Here is a 20,382-nt window from a genome sequence, read left to right on the forward strand (position 1 = left end):
TGAAGGTACAGCTGCTTGGGCAAGAGACAGGTTGAAAATGTCTGTAAAAACCTCAGCGAGCTGCTCCGCACATGCCCTGAGAACACGACCAGGGATGTTGTCTGGTCCAGCAGCCTTGTGCGCGCTGATCCGGCTCAGTGACTTGCAGACATCTGTGGAGGAGAGTGTGATTGGTGGGTCAGCTGAGGGTTTGAGCTTGGTGGCAGTTTCTCTGTTGTCTCTTTCAAAACGAGCGTAAAAGTGATTTAGCTCGTTCAGGAAGTTGACATCAGTGGCTGCGGGGGTGGAGTGGGTGGGTTTGTAGTCACTGATGGCCTGGATGCCCTGCCACATGCGTCGAGGGTCAGAGTTGGAAAAGTGACCCTCTATCTTTAGCTTGTAGCAGTGCTTGGCCTTTTTGATGCCCCTCTTCAGGTTTGCTCTGGATGCGCTGTAGGCTTGTGCATCTCCTGATCTGAAGGCAGTATTGCGTGACTTCAGCAGGAGTCGCACTTCCCTGTTCATCCATGGCTTCTGATTTGGGTATGTGGTGATCTGTTTCTGGGTTGTAACACTGTCAATGGTGGTATTGATATGATCCAATACAGAGGAGGTGTAGGAGTCAATGTCCGTGTGAGCGCCACTGGTGGCTTGAGAAGCAAACATACTCCAGTCTGTGTTTAGAAACCTTTCCTGGAGTGTGGAATCAACCCCCGCAGGCCACACCTTGATGGTCTTCACTGATGGCTTCACACGGTTGATGAGGGGTGAATATTTGGGGATGAGGAACAAAGAGATGTGGTCTGACTGTCCCAGGTGGGGGAGGGGTGTCGCAACGTAAGCTCCCGCCATGTTTGTGTACACGTGGTCTAAGGTTTTGTTTCCTCTGGTGTGGCAGGAAACATGCTGGTGAAACTTGGGTAGCACTGACTTTAAGTTTGAATGATTAAAGTCACCTGCAACAATAAAAGCAGCTTCCGGGTGATCAGTCTGTTGTTTACTGATGGCTGCATGAAGTTCTTTCATAGCAAGCTTGGCATCAGCATCCGGGGGAATATAGGCTGCAGTTATAATGGTGGAAGTGAACTCTCGCGGCAGATAAAACGGTCTACATTTAACCATGAGAAACTCCAGGTTAGCTGAACAATGACTCCCAACAATAACAGAGTTTGTGCACCAGGCTTTGTTAATGTAAATGCACAATCCACCACCTCTGGTCTTACCGGAGCCATCTAATGTTCTATCCGCCCGGAGCGTGTGGCATCCCGCTAGCTCAATAGCGGTGTCCGGTATTCCGCCGTTTAGCCAGGTTTCGGTGAAGATTAGGACGTTACAGTTCAAAAGTTTCTTGCTGTGTGTGATGCTGAGTCGAATCTCCTCCATTTTGTTCACTAGCGACCGTACATTGGCAAGGAAAATACTGGGTAAAGAGAGCCGATGTGGGGTAAGCCTTAGCTTTAGCCTTAGCTTAGCTCTCAGACCACCGCGTCTTCCCCGCCTTTGTTTACGATCTCGGCGCCGCCTGCGAGCACTTCCGCCCGGCCGGGCAGAGTGCATAGCCTCGGGTGTTCTAGCGATCTCAGGAAGGAGTCGAAGATTGTCCATAAAACTGTCGGAAATTCGCAAACCAATATCCAAAATCTCACCACGGGTGTACGATGTTAAGGCACAACTATTCTGAACGAACAGACCCGAGATGAGCAGGAAAAATACCGCAAAATTGCAGAATCTGGAGAGACCCGGAGCCTCGCGAACTACTCGCGCCGCCATCTTGGATTTAACCAATTATTGTATTATTAGTAACACCTGTTCAATTTCTCATTAATGCAATTATCTAATCAACCAATCACATGGCAGTTGCTTCAATGCATTTAGGGGTGTGGTCCTGGTCAAGACAATCTCCTGAACTCCAAACTGAATGTCAGAATGGGAAAGAAAGGTGATTTAAGCAATTTTGAGCGTGGCATGGTTGTTGGTGCCAGACGGGCCGGTCTGAGTATTTCACAATCTGCTCAATTACTGGGATTTACACGCACAACCATTTCTAGGGTTTACAAAGAATTGTGTGAAAAGGGAAAAACATCCAGTATGTGGCAGTCCTGTGGGCGAAAATGCCTTGTTGATGCTAGAGGTCAGAGGAGAATGGGCCGACTGATTCAAGCTGATAGAAGAGCAACTTTGACTGAAATAACCACTCGTTACAACCGAGGTATGCAGAAAAGCATTTGTGAAGCCACAACACGCACAACCTTGAGGCGGATGAGCAACAACAGCAGAAGACCCCACCGGGTACCACTCATCTCCACTACAAATAGGAAAAAGAGGCTACAATTTTTACAAGCTCACCAAAACTGGACAGTTGAAGACTGGTAAAATGTTGTCTGGTCTGATGAGTCTTGATTTCTGTTGAGACATTCAGATGGTTGAGTCAGAATTTGGCGTAAACAGAATGAGAACATGGATCCATCATGCCTTGTTACCACTGTGCAGGCTGCTGGTGGTGGTGTAATGGTGTGGGGGATGTTTTCTTGGCACACTTTAGGCCCCTTAGTGCCAATTGGGCATTGTTTAAATGTCACGGCCTACCTGAGCATTGTTTCTGACCATGTCTATCCCTTTATGACCACCATGTCCCCATCCTCTGATGGCTACTTCCAGCAGGATAATGCACAATGTCACAAAGCTCGATTAATTTCAAAGTGGTTTCTTGAACATGACAATGAGTTCACTGGACTAAAATGGCCCCCACAGTCACCAGATCTCAACCCAATAGAGCATCTTTGGGATGTGGTGGAACGGGAGCTTCGGGCCCTGGATGTGCATCCCACAAATCTCCATCAACTGCAAGATGCTCTCCTATCAATATGGGCCAACATTTCTAAAGAATGCTTTCAGCACCTTGTTGAATCAATGCCACGTAGAATTAAGGCAGTTCTAAAGGCGAAAGGGGGTCAAACACAGTATTAGTATGGTGTTCGTAATAATCCTTTTGGTGAGTGTATTAAGTATTCTGTCCATTTTATCACGAAATTCAAACGATGAATGCCGTTTTGACGGTCTTTAATGACTGATCACTATATAGGGGCCTCAGTTCAAACGGCAGCATAAAGGCCTGTACACACGCGGAGAAAATATGATGTGAGGCAGTGATGGAGGAAATTCCAAAGAGAATAAAAATGTATCCACGTGTTCAAATTGATCCACGACTCTAGTGTCTTTTCTAAATAATACATGGTGTCAGATTGAAATGGATTGGGAATCACAGAATCTTCCCGATGCATGGAGAAAATTTAAGCAGCACGTTAAACTGATGTTTTCGGGACCGTTTCACCGCACGGGCGGATCTACAGGGGTGCCCCCCCACTCTAGAGCCTTGCCCCCCCAGCTGCCCCCCTAACTTTGATGATCCAAAAACTGTACTTGTAAAAACAACACGCCAGTATGTCCAATACATTTACCAAAAGTAAACCATTTAATTTTTTATTTTAAATGTATTAAAATTAAAATACATAAAATACCCCTCCCCCCGCCCCTCAAATACTTAGCTACGTCCCTGATTCAAACGTGCAGAGCGGCGTTCGCTCAGCCTGGCTCACACACAGCGAGTCTGCTGCGGTGCGGTGGCCCTACACACCCACTGGAGAGACTGAGCTGCCCCAGAGCCCCTGAAGGTGAAGTGAGTTTCCCCAGGTGTAGTTTAAACACACGTTTAACTTAAAATTACATTTGTAATGAATGTATTGTATGCTAAAGACGTGCGACGTAAGCCAAACGTTAGCCAAAAATCAGCGGTTGTGATTCATAAGAGCACTCTTCCCTTTGATTAGCCTAATTTTGATTTTAGTAAAGACAAGAACAGCCTAATAAAAAATATTGAATCCATAACTGCCAACTCTCACGCATTCGTGAGACACACGCAATTGACACTTTTCACGCTGTCACACGCCACACATACATTTTCTCACGCACAGAAAAATCGCGAAGCAAAGAGGACACGGAGACCGCCAGACTAGACAGAGCAGGTTACTTATGATATAAAAAAAAATCTCAGCTCTCAGATTCTGTCACTTTTATTACGAAATTCAAACAATAAAAGCCGTTTTGGCGCTTGTAAATGTTACGTGACAGATCCCTAGCTGCACGTGGACCGATCATCTCTACTAGCTAATAGTAAATAAACACGAATGTACAATGTTGAAAGAAACAGTAGCCTACAACTTACCTAAATGTATATTCCTCATACATAATATCGACCAATCAATCTAACAAAGGGGTCAATAAAACAACTGGAGAACAATTATGTCACATAACATTTACCTCAGGAAAGCCATTTAATGACCATAATAGGCTATAGCACATTAGTTGGCTGGAAAAAAAGAGCTATAGAGAGTATTTTGCTAAATATGTGTAGTGTACCATATTACATATTTATTATATTTTTATTTATATCATTAATTAAATAAAGTTGTTATTATAATAAAAAAACGCATTATATGTAATTTGAGTTATTTTTAACCATAAATAACACTGCCAGCTGATAGGGCTCTCTGTATGTTTACAGCATTAGGTGAGTTGTTTTTTCTTGAGATTAGGTACATCTTGTGTGCCTAATATTTATCCAAATGAGTCAATATTAAATCAAATCACAATAATTTAATTGAAATAACAAAAAAGCGTAGCTTACCAGAAATTGTACCATGTAAACACTGTAACATGTTGTCACTAAACCTAATAAAATTCAGTTGTTACTAAAATGTTAGTGACAATCACAATACACTTATTGTGATGCAATTCTTATTATTTTTTTTACATTTGATTTAGCTAAGCAGTCCTATTAAATAGCCCAATTCCTCTCAGATATCACAGCAATGAAACCAGGTTACAACTGGGAAAATAACAAATACAATAGGATTAAGTAGTCTAAACATAACTGGTGTGTGCATGATAAATCTTTCTGATTTTATATTTGTTATATAGGCTACTTATTAGCTACATGGCCCTACAGTGTAATGTAATACAAGGATAACCAGAGGTTTTCACATTGACTTTTGCAGGCAAGAGTAGTTGAAGAAAGTAGCTGAAGTATACAGTAGTATACTGTTTTGTTTTGTTTGAACACTGGGCTTATTCCTGTTGTGAATTAAAAACCTTTGTAGTGTGTAAGGGCATGATTAAACAATAAGTACTGTAGTTTAAAAGTGGTTTTGTGTTTGTTTTGTTAAAGCATTTCACATATAGGGATTTCCATGTACCGTCTACCCCTGCCACCCTGCCAAGACCTCTTGCCACCCCTTTGCCCCCCCATGTCAAATTTTCTAGATCCGCCACTGTTTCACCGCAAAGAGGAGACAGAGAAATGCAGCTACCTGCTGTTATGGATCGGAGAGAAAGGATGGGATATTTATAACACATGGACTCTCAGCGAGGATGAAGCTAAGTTGCTTAAAACTTATCATGACAAATTTGAAGCTTACGTAGTGCGTACGTAGAAAACGCAGTGTGCCACGGAAACATTTGATCAGTTCGTCACTGAACTCAGACTGCTCATTAAAGACTGTGGCTAAACTAATCCAGAGGAGATGGTGAGAGGCCGTGTCGTTTTCGGCATTTATTCCCCACATGTTCGAGAGAAGTTACTCAATCAGGGTGCTGAATTAACATTAGAAAAAGCAATCGACATTGCCAGATCGCATGAGATTGCAAGCAGCGTGCATTCAGAACGCCTCCATACATGTGGATACTGCGGGAAAGAACACAAAAGGAGAGAGACATGCCCAGCAAAATGAAAGCAGTGTTCTAAATGCGGAAAGTGGAATCACTTCGCAAAGTTTTGCAAGTCTAAATCGAAATCTGGGCACTATGTAAGTGAAAACAAACCTGAAGACGGATACCCAGATGTGAGTAGTGAATTCTTTATTGACACTGTCACAAACGCAAACACAGTTACTTCATCGGAGCAAGCTTTTGCTGAAGTTGAAATAAAAGAAAATGGCTCGCTGTTGAAATTTAAACTGGACACAGATGCTCAGGTTAATGTAATACCTGAAAAAGACTTCAAAAAATTTGCAACAAAGATGCAGCCAACTCCAAAAAAGCTCACAGGATATGGTGGACAGCCATTGTCAGTTAAAGGCACATGTCGACTGCACTGCAAATATAAAGAGAATTCCATGTCACGAGACTTCTTTATCGTGGACATCCAGTCACCACCTGTGCTTGGATTAAAAGCATGTTTAGACTTAGACATGATTAAGCTGGTGCTGTCTGTATCCTCATCAGAGAGAGATTCTGAGTCGATAATAGATTAATTTGCTGATGTGTTTACAGGCATCGGCCTGTTTCCTGGAGAATGCAACATTCATCTGGACCCAACAGCCACGCCAGTCGTTCATCCACCAAGGAGAGTTCCTTTTGCCCTGCGAGACCGGCTGAAAGAGGAGCTTGACTCCATGGAGGAGCAAGGTATCATCATGAAAGAGACAGAGCCGACAGATTGGGTAAATGCTTTGTGCGTTGTCGAGAAGCACAAAACTGGTAAGCTGAGAGTCTGTCTGGATCCACGGGATCTTAATAAGGCTATAAAGCGGCCACATTATCCTCTGCCTACACTAGATGACATCACACCAAAGTTGGCAGGAGCCCGTTACTTCAGCGTAATGGATGCTAGATCCGGCTACTGGGCAATCAAGCTTTCTGAAAAAGCCTCGAAAATGACCACATTCAATACGATCTTCGGTAGATACCGATTTTTTCGCCTACCCTTCTGCATCGTCTCAGCCCAGGACATTTTTCAGCAGAAAATAGATGAGATTTATGGAGGTCTGCCTGGAGTTGTGGCCATTGTGGATGATATCTTGGTCTACGGAAAGACAAAGGAGGAACCTCAGGAGGATGCTTGAAAGGTCACAAGAAAAAGGGGTGCGCCTTAATCCTGAGAAAAGAACTGTGTGTGTTCCGGAAGTCAGCTATTTCGGCCACCGTCTTTCCAAAGATGGAATCAAACCAGACCCTCATAAGGTGGAGGCCATAAAAGAGATGACACCACCTAAGAATCGTGCTGAACTTGAAACAATTCTTGGCATGGTCAATTATCTTTCAAAGTTTGCGCCAAGCCTTTCTGACATCAATGCACCTCTGAGACAGCTTCTGCGGCATGACAATGAGTTTGTATGGGACAAGCAACATGAAAAAGGATGAAAGACATCATTACCAGGGAACCAGGACCGGTGTTGTCATTCTTCGACACAAACAAAGACCTCACACTGCAAGTAGATGCTTCCAAACATGGATTAGGCGCAGTGTTGCTGCAGGAAGGTAAACCACTTGCATATGCTTCAAAGTCACTCACAGACTCCGAGATAAACTACGCTCAGATCGAGAAAGAGCTCCTGGCTATCCTCTGGGGTTGCAAAAGATTCCATCAATATGTTTATGGAAGACACATAACAGTCGAATCCGATCATAAACCCTTGGAGGCAATTCTCAGAAAGCCACTTGCTGCAGCACCACCAAGACTGCAAAGGATGATTTAGCAATTGCAAAAGTACAGTTTCACCATCATACACATTCCTGGAAAAAATATTCCAGTGGCTGACACACTGTCGAGAAAATCATTGCCGTGCGCTGATCACAGCCTCAGCGAGGAGATGGATGTGCAAGTACATACCATACTCAGCGCTCTCCCTGTCAGTGATGCGAAGCTCAGCAATATTCGAGGAGAAACCGAAAGAGACACTCAAATGTCCACCCTAAAGAAGGATAAAATGCCGAAAGAAAGAGATGCCCTACAGCCATCCTCAAATACTGGAATCATAGGGATGAGTTAACGGAGATGGGCGGTATGATCTTCAGAGGAGAAAAGATCATAATTCCCATGCAGCTGAGAGAAGAGATGCTTGAACGCATTCATGCAGGCCACACGGGAATTGAGAAATCCAAACAAACGTGCTAGAGACATTCTCTTCTGGCCTGGTATGTCCAAACAGATCCCTAGCATGGTTGAACAGTGCTCCATTTGTCTTGAGTGCCGAATGTCAAATGCAAAAGAGCCTCTCATTTCCCATCCGATACCAAACCGGCCATGGCAAACTGTCGGTACATTGTGGTGGTAGATTACTACAGCCAATACTACTTTAATTTGGAAAAGCTCAAGGGCACCACAGCTCCTGCAGTGATCCTGAAACTGAAAAAAGTATTTGCAGCACATGGGATCCCTGAAAAGGTTATATCAGACAATGGGCCTCAATTCAGCTCAAAAGAGTTTGAAAACTTTGCTCGGACGTGGGACTTTGTGCATGTCACAAGCAGCCCGCATTACCCACAGAGCAATGGGCTCAGCAGTACAGATTGCCAAATCGCTAATGGACAAAGCAAAAGCGGACAAGAATGACCCATATATCAGTCTGTTGGGGTACAGGAACACCCCAGTGGATGGTTTCAGATGCCCAGCCCAACTACTGATGAGCAGAAGACTATGCTCCATTTTACCAACTACCAGCCGAAAGTTGCAGCCTGAGACTGTCAGTGGACATGATGTTCATGCAAGGCGTGAGAAAAAGCAACAATATCAAGGAAAGTACTACAACAGGTCAGCAAAACCACTCACACCGCTACGGGCTGGGCACCACGTCCGAATTCAGGAGTCGGGTAAATGGAAGCCTGCTGTAGTCATAAGACCTGAAAGTGTCAGCAGGTTTAACCATGTGTGTACTGCGGGGGGCCAAGTCTTCCGCAGAAATCGTCGTCACATTTTGCAAGATAAAGCACAGCCTATCACTGGCGAGACTGGAATGTCTTCGAGCACTCAGCAGACAGATACGAATCAGAACCAGATCAGGACTTGAAGTGAAACCAAGAGTCGTCCTTTATCTATAATTGTAAAGGGTGTAGGCGGATCGCTGCCCTATATTGAACAAAACAAGTTAAATTTGTCACTCTCGTTGATATAATTGTGTTGTTTACTTTTTGTTCTCTTGTATGCTGGTTGTTGCATTGGTATGTTAAATCTTAAGCATTTGCACAGTTGCCATATTGTGCTTATTGACATAGTATGCCAATCTTTCAAAGAAGGGGGATGTAATATTCAAGTTGTTTGAATATATAGATCTGTAATTCTGCATGTTAAGCAGTTCCGGCATATAGGCTCTAGGGGGCAGTGGGGGAGAAAATATGATGTGAGGCAGTGATGGAGGAAATTCTAAAGAGAATAAAAATTGATCCACATGTGTTCAAAGTGATCCACGACTCTAGTGTCTTTTCTAAATAATACATAAACAGAGATGAAAAATAAACCTAAGTAAGAAATGTACTTTTGCTATGGTTAAATAAATGTTCATGATATCTTCCAAAGATTTTTTAAATTTTGGCGCAATTTTTTCTCTAAATAATGTTGATATGGCAACTAGTTTCGTCAACCTGGCATGTGTGGAAAGTGTTAAACCATACGTGTTACAACTAACCCCGTGTTAGGTTGTGCCCCCCGATCCCCTACATTTTTAAGGTGAACTATCCCTTTAAGAAATAAAAGATTCTTACCCAAGCCCTAGCCTAGTGTATCATTTTAGAACCCCAATCAAGTTTTATATTATTGTAATACAATACAGATATATGAGATATATTTTTGTACACATACATGTAAAATTCTATCTAAAAGTGGAGCCCTTAGAATATCAGAATGCACAAACATTGGAACCAATGCACTGTGGGCGAAATACAGCTTCAAAGGTCGCAAGGAAAAGAGAAATGTTCAGGAAATGGCAAAGTGTTCAGTGACAGATATGATGACTGTTTAACAATGGCGTCCTCTAGTGGGTGAGTTATCTCAGCATTACTCTCTTCTGCTTCATAAGCAGGTCTAGTTATTCACCTATCATGTTTGAATATCATGTTTCAATCATGTTTGTTTGTTTGTTTGTTTTAACGTTTCGTGCCGTAATGCCTCTCTGTTATGATGAAAGCTCATTTGCATGTTTTTGTGAGAACGGCTGTCAAGTACATGTATGCAAATTAAGATGTGTTTTGAAACTCAGGCACTTCAGAGAAATTCATACGGAACCAAATTCCAGCTCATTCAATAATCAACTTTATTGGGTACTTATTACCTGTAAAGGACATATTCAGGCAATTTTCACCCTAAAATTAAAAGAAAAAGAAAATATATTTTGCATAAACAAAATGAAGCCCATTTTAGGACCATTAAATCATAAAAAAGACATTTTAAGCACATTTTACCATCAAATTATCATGACTGTAATGCACAATTATTTAATTTGTAATGTACATTATGGTAGTATTTGTTGTACTGTCCTTTTTATTTATTTCTAATTTATAACATATTAATATACAAATTGAACATATATTTTTAATTACTTTTTTTACAGTAGTAAAGTAATTTAACAAGCATAAATAAATTTCATTAGGTACATCAAAAAAGATTGACAACATTACAGTAAAATGTACAAAAATATATGATCAACATGTTTTTACATTGCTTTAACTCATCAAAACAAGCTATTTAAAACTTTTTATATAAGTTAAACAAGATTCAACAAGTCATTTTAATGTCATTTAAGTTGAAATGACCCTGAAGTTGATTAACTTTTACAACTTTAAAGCTAAATATAATATATTTTTCTTTCATTTGACTCGAGATGAAATGCAGTATGACCTGAAGATGTTCTTGACCAGGTTTATGAGACTCGCCTACACATCCTGTACTACAGCTTTTGTCATTTACTACAAGAGTGGATTTACTTATTCATTCGTGACAGTTCATGCTAAATTTAAAGGTCAGAATTCCCATCATGCACGACTGCAAAGATTGCAAACCCACAAGTCTTTCATGCATGATTGTGTCACTCATCAGTCCACACTCCACACCCCGCTGGTGAATTTCACCCCAAGACCAAAAGACGCAAACATATTTTATACAAGGAATACAAAAAGCTCTCATTATAGCTAACAAAGAGCATCATTTTACAGCATTTATTGATCTTTGTTAATGTTGGTTGGTAACAATAGGCTACAATTGTTCATTGTTTGTGCATGTCAGTTCACAGTGCATTAACTAAAGTTTACTTTGGATTTTGAAGACCTGTTGGTATTAACTAGCATTATTTAAGATTAATAAATGCTGTAAATTGTACATAAATGCTGTATTGCACATGGTCAGGTCATGTTATGTTTGCATTTGTGAATAATGTTCGTAATGCATACAATAAATACGTTTTCCCATTATTCTCTTTTTTTATCAGCAACAATTAAGGGTAGCACAACAAATACTACCAGGACTTTCGGCAGTTTTTCTTTAAACTGCTTTAAAATAATGACAATCTGGGGTTTAAATGTCCTTGACTATCGTGAAAATATGCTAGTATGTAGAAAACCTAAATTTATGCAAGACACATTTCTTATTTGAGCACATGCTAGACAGGTTTTGTGAGATTCTCCCTCATATTTCACTCTCGGAAGAAAAGGTACCCTGTGATACCCTTTCAAAAGATTGACCTTTCATACATTATTTATCCCTAAAGGGTGCATATTAGTGTCTAAAAGGTACATATTATTTCTTAAATTATACATATTTGTACCTTTTAAACGGGTACTACCGCCCCAGTGACAGTATTTGTTCCTTTTCTTCTGAGAGTGATGTGCGTTTGACCTTCAGCAGAAGTGAAGGGCGAGGCTGGCATATTTCCACTGCCTTTCTCGAGTAAATGCTTTCAGAAATATGTGTGGAACGCCACAAAAACTCAAGCCGCATGAACAAAGGCAGTGAAGTGAGTGATCGGTCCTGTCTGATCAGCAGGTGTAGGTGTGTTTCAGACTTTGCTTACACTAAAAAAGTGAAGCTGACAAGATGTTGGCGGCTGATAAGTCTCCACGGTTTAAAGTACGGGACCTCCACCCTCCGTCATAAAACATCGCTCAGCTCACTCTATGCTGATAAATGCACCCTTTCACAATGCACATACACACACATCTACACACACACACACACATACATCGGCGTCGTTCTGTGCTGATAACTTGTTGTTATTGGCGCTATACACACTTTCACCTCTAACACATATCAGGCCGCTCCGCATTCTTCAAAATCTGGAATTTACTGCTAATAAATGTCATTGTTGTAGGCGGCTGTCGAGATGACAATGCTGAAAGGCTGTACCACAGGATTTACAGTTAAAACACTTTAATAATCATCAACATCCACTTCACCAACAACAACTTGCAATTCTCTTTTAAAAAAAAAATTATTTAATGGTTAAAAAAGAACGTTGCATTAGATGACAATTTCAGGAGTCAATCCAGCTAAATTTCTGATATAAATTATGATCATGGCAACTTGTATTTTTACATTACTTTAACTCATCAAAATAACTCGGACTGTTCGCATGTTGGTCAAAAATTACAGTTTTTATTATTATTATTATTGCAATGAAATAATTATTGTACTTTATATTAGTTTGATAATGCTTTTTATTTAATATTTTGTATTTTTAGGGGATTTTATGTTACTAAATTATATTTATGCACTTATAATTCATTAATTGATTCACTTTTATAGGTAAAAAATTACAGATTTTATTATTATTATTATTATTTCAATGAAATTATTGTACTTTATTTTAGTTTGATAATGCTTTTTATTTCATATTTTGTATTTTCAGGGGATTTATGGTACTAGCTATAATCCAATTATTCACTTTTTGAGTATGGACCTGAACATTTAATTTCAAAATTAAACTCTCATAAATCTTGAATGCTTTGGAGCACAGACTTTCTTTCTATAAAGAAGGCACTTGGCAGATTATTGCTGAAAAAAAGTTAAAAAATTGTACATATATTCTTATTATACAAAATTACAACATTTTAAATTTTTATATGAAATATACATTTTTCTAAACATGTTTTACTCTGAAACTGACTAAATGAATGCCATAAACATGAACAAGCTGTCTTTCAAATTTGAGATTGATATCTCAAAAAATTAGCATTCAGTTAGAACTTGTTTGTTCGCCATACCAAACATTTCCACTAGAGATGAAATTCATCTCCCATTAGCTTTTAGAAAAAAGTATGACTTTTTTCAGGACCATTTAACCTTTTTTGTGTTCACACAGCAAATTTCAAAACCTTTATCAAGTTTTGCACCATTCCGATGAAGTGATACATTCTAAAAATAACAAAACATAAATTTTTTGGGTCAAAAAGGACCAAACAGCACCAGGGGCCGGTTGCATAAACCTTTAAGACTAGTCTTACAAGTTAGACATACATTTTTTCTTTAAGACTGTTCATAATTTTTTTTAAATCAGTTACATAAAAACATAGACTGGCCTAATTTGATACGAAAAGTAAGACTGAATGCCACTTGCCTAACTGCTAGTGGCTCCTACTAGATCTTAAGACACTGTCTTAACATAATTGCTTAGTTTATGCAACTGGCCCCAGATGGTTACACAATTTCAACTTTTTTTAAATGAGTTATACAAGATTCAACTTGATTTTCGACAGTTTATTATAATTCAAGTTTAAATGACTTGTAGAGTCAAGATGATTAGACTTTTAGGCAGCAAGGGACGTTTTTAAGTTGAAAAAAGTGGACATTTTAAATCAATTTGAGTCGTTTTTTTCCACTATTTTCACTAAATCACTAGACACTACATGTGATTTAAGGTAAATATTTTTAATTAATCAAGGTCATCATACTTTCCCCAGTTAATTAATCACTGTACATATTAGGACAATTGTTTTGTAATACAAGTTTTCTGAAATGTTGTTAAAAAATGCAAATGAGGCATTATCTATTCGCCATTCGCCTATATTTCCAGGAGATGAATCTGAACATTGGACGAAGCCAGATTCAAAATTCTCGTTTGATTTCGTAAACATATAAGAGTTAAAGCTTTTTCGCTTGGGAAGTTTTGATATCTCTTTTTATCACTCCATAAATAAAAAAAATACTGTCAACAGCCAGAAAAAAAAAATTTCACCATGTTTTTAGGAATAAAATGTTGTATAAATCAGTGTGAATGATATAAGAACAAACCCCTCACTAAAAACCTTCAGAATATAGATGGGAATAAAACTCTAAGTTTTGGTGTGTGTAAGTGATGCTGAAGTAGATAAAAAACTCAAGCCCCCTTTTTGAAAATATACATGAAAATCCAAACTTAAATGGTTGCAATTCAAGAATGCTTTGGAATATAGACATAAGTCTGGTCTTATTTTAAAGAATTATATTATGAGATTATGGCTCAAGTGAAAACACTTCAAAAAATGAAAGTATGAAAAAGTTATGAAAGTTTAGATTTACTGTAAATCAAATGTACTGTACTAAATATTTTATATTTTATGTAAAATATATATGTTCCAAAATAATTTGTACTCTAAAATTACTGTCACATCAAAGCCAAATGTCTAACCAATTTGTGTTCCAAATTTGAAGTTGATATCACAAAAATTGAAGTTCCCATGAGATTTTGTTTAGGCGCTGTACCACAAATAGCCACCGGTTGTCATTGAAATTACATAGATTTTTTTTTGTGTAAAATGTATATATTTTTGCCCAAATATCACGAAACAGTGGGCAGATATAGAACCGTGAGACGATGTTTTGTCAAGATTAGAAAAGGTTTTTATTATAACGTTTTTAAAATAAATATTGTAATATGAAACATGAATTTATAGTACCGTTTCCATGGTAACGCAAAATCCGATTTCAAAGCGGTTTTCACAGGATGAATCTTGAGTTCGTAAGCTTTCGAATGAGTTTGGCAACATTAGATCAGGATAAATATAGGATATAATTGTTTTAAACATGCAGTGGCAATTGTACCTTAAATCTGCAGGTGCTAATAGATAAAGTAAAACACAATAAACATATACATGTCTGTTTAGCATGTTTTCTTGTCACTAGTTTAAAAGTAGACATGTAAATGGAAGCAAAATAGACCAAAAACTGACCAGTGCATGACAAAAAAAAGTTTCTTGACTTAATTTCATTCTAAAAACTTCCTAACTTTTCTGAATAGCATGCCTAGTTACAAATTTCACAATAAAAACTGTAAACATTAAATCCCATAGACTTTCACCAAAAGAGGGACGGTTTCGCAACGTAAACACTCCCTAGCAACGCCCTAGCAACCACCCACAGTACTCTATTGTCGTGCTGGTGAGTTTTGCTCAGTCAAAAATCCCTTGTGTTTTATTCAGAAGATATAAATATCTAATTCTCTGTATAATTAAATCATTATCCGTTCTTGTAATCATCTGTAATTAGCTGGACTTGAACTGATGTTTAGTAGTGATGTATCTGGGACGAGTCTCTCCCTGTAGATCGGAGTGTGTGTTTAGACCTCATTACATATGCAAATGCAATGCTGTGTGTTTAATCTTGTGTGTTTGTGAGCAGAACCTGCAGGGCATCGAGGATATTTAGAGAAAAACCTGAACAGGTGCAACCATCATTTTATCTTCATGATGTTTCCGTGTGGTTTTATAATATCGTTGTATAATATTGTGATCCAGAGCCAGTCCTCCGTGCTGATTGGTCCAGAATAATAACCAGAACATTGTGTTTATCAGCTGCAAACGCAACTCATTATTGGTGTGTGTGTCTAAGTCTATGCACAGGATTGTTGGTGTTTGTGTGTGTGTGTGTGTGTGTTGTCTATGCACAGGATTGTTGGTGTGTGTGTGTGTGTGTGTTGTCTATGCACAGGATTGTTGGTGTGTGTGTGTGTGTGTGTGTTGTCTATGCACAGGATTGTTGGTGTGTGTGTGTTGTCGATGCGCATGATTGTTGGTGTGTGTGTGTGTGTGTGTGTGTGTGTTGTCGATGCGCATGATTGTTGGTGTGTGTGTGCGTGTGTTGTCGATGTGCAGGATTGTTAGTGTGTTTGTGTGTGTGTGTGTGTGTGTGTGTGTATTGTCAATGCACAGGAGTGTGTGTGTGTGTGTTGTCGATGCGCAGGATTGTTTGTGTGTATGTATGTGTGTGTGTGTGTATGTGTGTGTGTGTATGTGTTGTCCATGCACAGGATTGTTTGTGTGTGTGTGTTTGTTGTCGATGCGCAGGAGTGTGTGTGTGTGTGTGTGTTGTTGATGCGCAGGATTGTTTGTGTGTATGTATGTGTGTGTGTGTGTGTTGTCCATGCACAGGATTTTTTGTGTGTATGTATGTGTGTGTGTGTGTGTTGTCGATGCGCAGGATTGTTTGTGTGTATGTATGTGTGTGTGTGTGTGTGTTGTCCATGCACAGGATTGTTGGCATGTGTGTGTGTTGTCCGTGCACAGGATTGTTGGTGTGTGTGTGTGTGTTGTCCGTGCACAGGATTGTTGGTGTGTGTGTTGTCCATGCGCAGGATTGTTTGTTTGTGTGTATGTGTGTGTGTGTTATCCATGAACAGGATTGTTGGTGTGTGTGTGTGTGTGTGTGTGTGTTGTCCATGCACAGGATTGTTGGTGTGTTTATGTGTGTGTGTGTGTGTGTGTGTGTGTGTATTGTCAATGCACAGGAGTGTGTGTGTGTGTGTGTGTGTGTGTGTGTGTGTGTGATGGGTAGGTTTAGGGGCAGTGTAAGGGGATAGAAAATACGGTTTGTACGGTATAAAAACCATTACGCCTATGGAATGTCCTCACATTTCACAAAGACAAACATCTGTGTGTTGTCCATGCACAGGTATGTAGGTGTGTGAGTGTGTGTGTGTGTGTGTGTGTGTGTGTGTGTGTGTGTGTGTGTGTGTGTAGAGTGCCTCTGTAGGGTGTGAAGGAGACACACCTATTTCAACAGTAACTCATTAAACACATTTCCTCTCACTGTTCATTATGACAAACACTGTGTTTCAATCCAGAAACGCCACAGATCACAGATACCAAATATGCAAATGAACACACACGTGACGTCACACATATCGGACTGGTCAAACATTCCACACACACGATGATGATCCCGGTCTAACACAATCACCCTGAGCTAGAGCGATCATGTGACTCGCATCTGTAACCTAGAACTGATATTCAGGTTATTTTATTTGCCGGTATGAATGCATGTTGATTTTCAGCCATATAAAAACACAACATATAATGTCAACGCTTCAGTTGATTGGCTAAATATATTCTCAATTTAAAAAATGTGGGTGGGTATTCAAACCCCCCTCACTGCCAAAGATACAAAATTTAAGTTTTGTAATAAACAAGTGTTCTATTAAGTAATGACCGCCCTAATGAAGTAAATCCGGACCTTTTTTCTGATGTGTAGTACATAATAAATGTCTAATATAGTATTAACCCTACTTTTGGGCAGCAGAGATATTGCACAGCACCAATATCTTCTCATGTTCACTGAAGGTGCTGAGCACGAATTCCAGCTTCAGTAAACGGCCATAAAGTGCGAGATAAGATGTAAGTAGCTAAACTAAACAAATATTTGCCAGCTGTTTTTAGCATTGAAATGTTAAACTACTGACAAAAAATTAAAGCTGCAAGCCGCAATTCCAGGGCCAAGCGCAACACAAGCAAACAAGGAAGCTAGCAGCAGACCGACTGAAAAAATGAGTCAATTTTAAGCAAAATTTTTCAATTTTAGCATATAGTTCAAAATGGCCGACAGACAAAATGGCTGAGATGGTAAAATTGGATATCAGACGACTCTGCTTGACGTCCTGAATCTAACGAGACAACTTTTTATTTTATTTTTGGACAAACTGTTCAGAAGTTATAAGCAAAAATAACCCTTTTTCATATCTCCGGACCAGTAGGTGGCGCTGTGCCGAAACGCTGCATGTTGCCTCAAGTCATGCTTGTGATGACATGTACCGAGTTTGGCTTGAATACGATAAAGCGCTGCGGAGATATAGCCTTAAGTGTATTTTCGCAACCGCTGCGTAAAATTTGTTTGCGCGTTTTTATCGAAAAACAATTTTGACGAATCAACTTGATTTCCATACATTTTTGTCAGCACGGTCTGAAGATGATCTGGTTACATTTTCCTGAAAATCAGAGCAACGGCCTTGGAAGAGTTTGGAAAAAGTAGGTTTTTCGGAAAAAATTAAAAATGGCCGGAAAATTTTAATGACGGAAAATGACATCATAGGGTGCAATCGAATCGGCTTGAGCCAAGGAATCAGAGGGGAAAAGAATAGTGTTTCTATCTCTTAGGGTTCAAAAGTTATTAACATAAACATGAGTGCAACTTTGGACAGGTGGTGGCGCTAGAGGGATTGAGTTAGAGACTCCAAATTTTCTATAGTGACAGTTCAGACAGAAAAAAATTCACAAAAATTATCAAATAGGTTTAGTGTTGAGAATGACGGCGAGAGGTTTTGCCGTGTTACGTGTGACTTAAGAGTATTCACGGTCAATGTAGATCAGGCCACATTTTTGCTGTGTAAAAGGATGATGTAATGATGCTCATAATAATAATCATAATCACTGACTAATCACATAGAGTCTCTGTGTGTGTGTGTGTGTGTGTGTGTGTGTGTGTGTGTGTGTGTGTGTGTGTGTGTGTGTGTGTGTGTGTGTGTGTGTGTGTGTGTGTGTGTGTGTGTGTGTGTGTGTGTGTGTGTGTGTGTGTGTGTGTGTGTGTGTGTGAGAACCTGTGTGTGTGTGTTATCCATCTGTGTTTGCTTTGTAGGGTGGATGTATAACTGGATTGAATCCAGATTCAATGTTGTCCAACATTAAAAACAAATATAATCTAAAACGCATCGAATATGCAAAATAAATATTTAGTAACGCTGTCTAGGATAATCCTCCTCTTCCATATTCAAACCTTAACGGTCGTGCATGTTCTACTGTACGTACAGTAAACGGCAGGTAAGTCATCACTGAAAGAATACACTCTGAAAAATGCTGGGTTAAGAACAACCCAAGTTGGGTTGAAAATGGACAAACCCAGCAATTAGGTTGTTTTAACCCAGCGATTGGGTTAAATCTTTGCTTAAAACAACCCTGAGATTGGGTTAAATCTTTGCTTAAAACAACCCAATCGCTGGGTTAAAACAACCCATTCGCTGGGTTAAAACATCCCAATTGCTTGGTTAAATCTTTGCTTAAAACAACCCAATCGCTGGGTTAAAACAACCCCATTCGCTGGGTTAAAACAGTCCAATCACTGGGTTAAAACAACCCAATCGCTGGGTTAAATCTTTGCTTAAAACAACCCATTTGCTGGGTTAAAACAACCCAATCGCTGGGTTAAAACAACCCATTCGCTGGGTTAAAACAACCCAATTGCTGGATTAAAACAACCCAATTGCTGGGTTAAAACAACCCAATCGCTGGGTTAAAACAACCCCATTCGCTGGGTTAAAACAGTCCAATCACTGGGTTAAAACAACCCAATCGCTGGGTTAAATCTTTGCTTAATACAACCCAATCGCTGGGTTAAATCTTTGCTTAAAACAACCCATTTGCTGGGTTAAAACAACCCAATCGCTGGGTTAAAACAACCCATTCGCTGGGTTAAAACAACCCAATTGCTGGGTTAAAACAAACCAATTGCTGGGTTAAATCTTTGCTTTTAACAACCCATTCACTGGGTTAAAACAACCCAATCGCTGGGTTAAAACAACCCATTGGCTGAGTTAAAACAACCCAATCGCTGGGTTAAAACAAACTATTCGCTAGGTTAAAACAACCCATTCGCTAGGTTAAAACAACCCATTCGCTAGGTTAAAACAACCCAATCGCTGGGTTAAATCTTTGCTTATAACAACCCATTCGCTGGGTTAAAACAACCCATTGGCTGAGTTAAAACAACCCATTTGCTAGGTTAAAACAACCCAATCGCTGGGCTAATCTTTGCTTATAACAACCCATTTGCTGGGTTAAAACAACCCAATCGCTGGGTTAAAACAACCCATTCGCTAGATTAAAACAACCCATTCACTGGGTTAAATCTTTGCTTAAAACAACCCAATCTCTGGGTTTTTCCATTTTCAACCTACATTGGGTTGTTTTTAACCCAGCGTTGTTTAGAGTGTAGAGAACGGCAATCGTATATTCTGAATAAGTCAAATACATCATTCAAAGCAAATAGTTCCGAATTCTCAATTCTGCATTTGGAATGTTCAGTGCATTCTGAAAGTGATGCTTTGCTCGACAACGGTGAACATTCTACAGTTTTACACTGAAGTTTTTATTCTGATCATTGCTTTTAAGTGATTATTTTCATAATCATCGAGCCTCTGAAGGGCTTTGTGATTCTCTTCAGGCGCTCCCAAAGATAAAGAGGAACTCTTTTTACAAAGTTCCTCCAGCGCCAGTTCTTCTCTACATCAGTGTCACAGTTTCTGAACTCACTGACTGCCGTGATTCCCCCCCCCAAACCAGTTAAACGGAAATTCCGCCCTGGAGCCTTTTAAATAATTCATAAGCAGAATAAAGGGGCGTGGC

The sequence above is a fragment of the Gobio gobio genome (genome assembly GCF_949357685.1).
Source record: "Gobio gobio genome assembly, chromosome: 1".
Lineage (NCBI taxonomy): Eukaryota > Metazoa > Chordata > Actinopteri > Cypriniformes > Gobionidae > Gobio > Gobio gobio.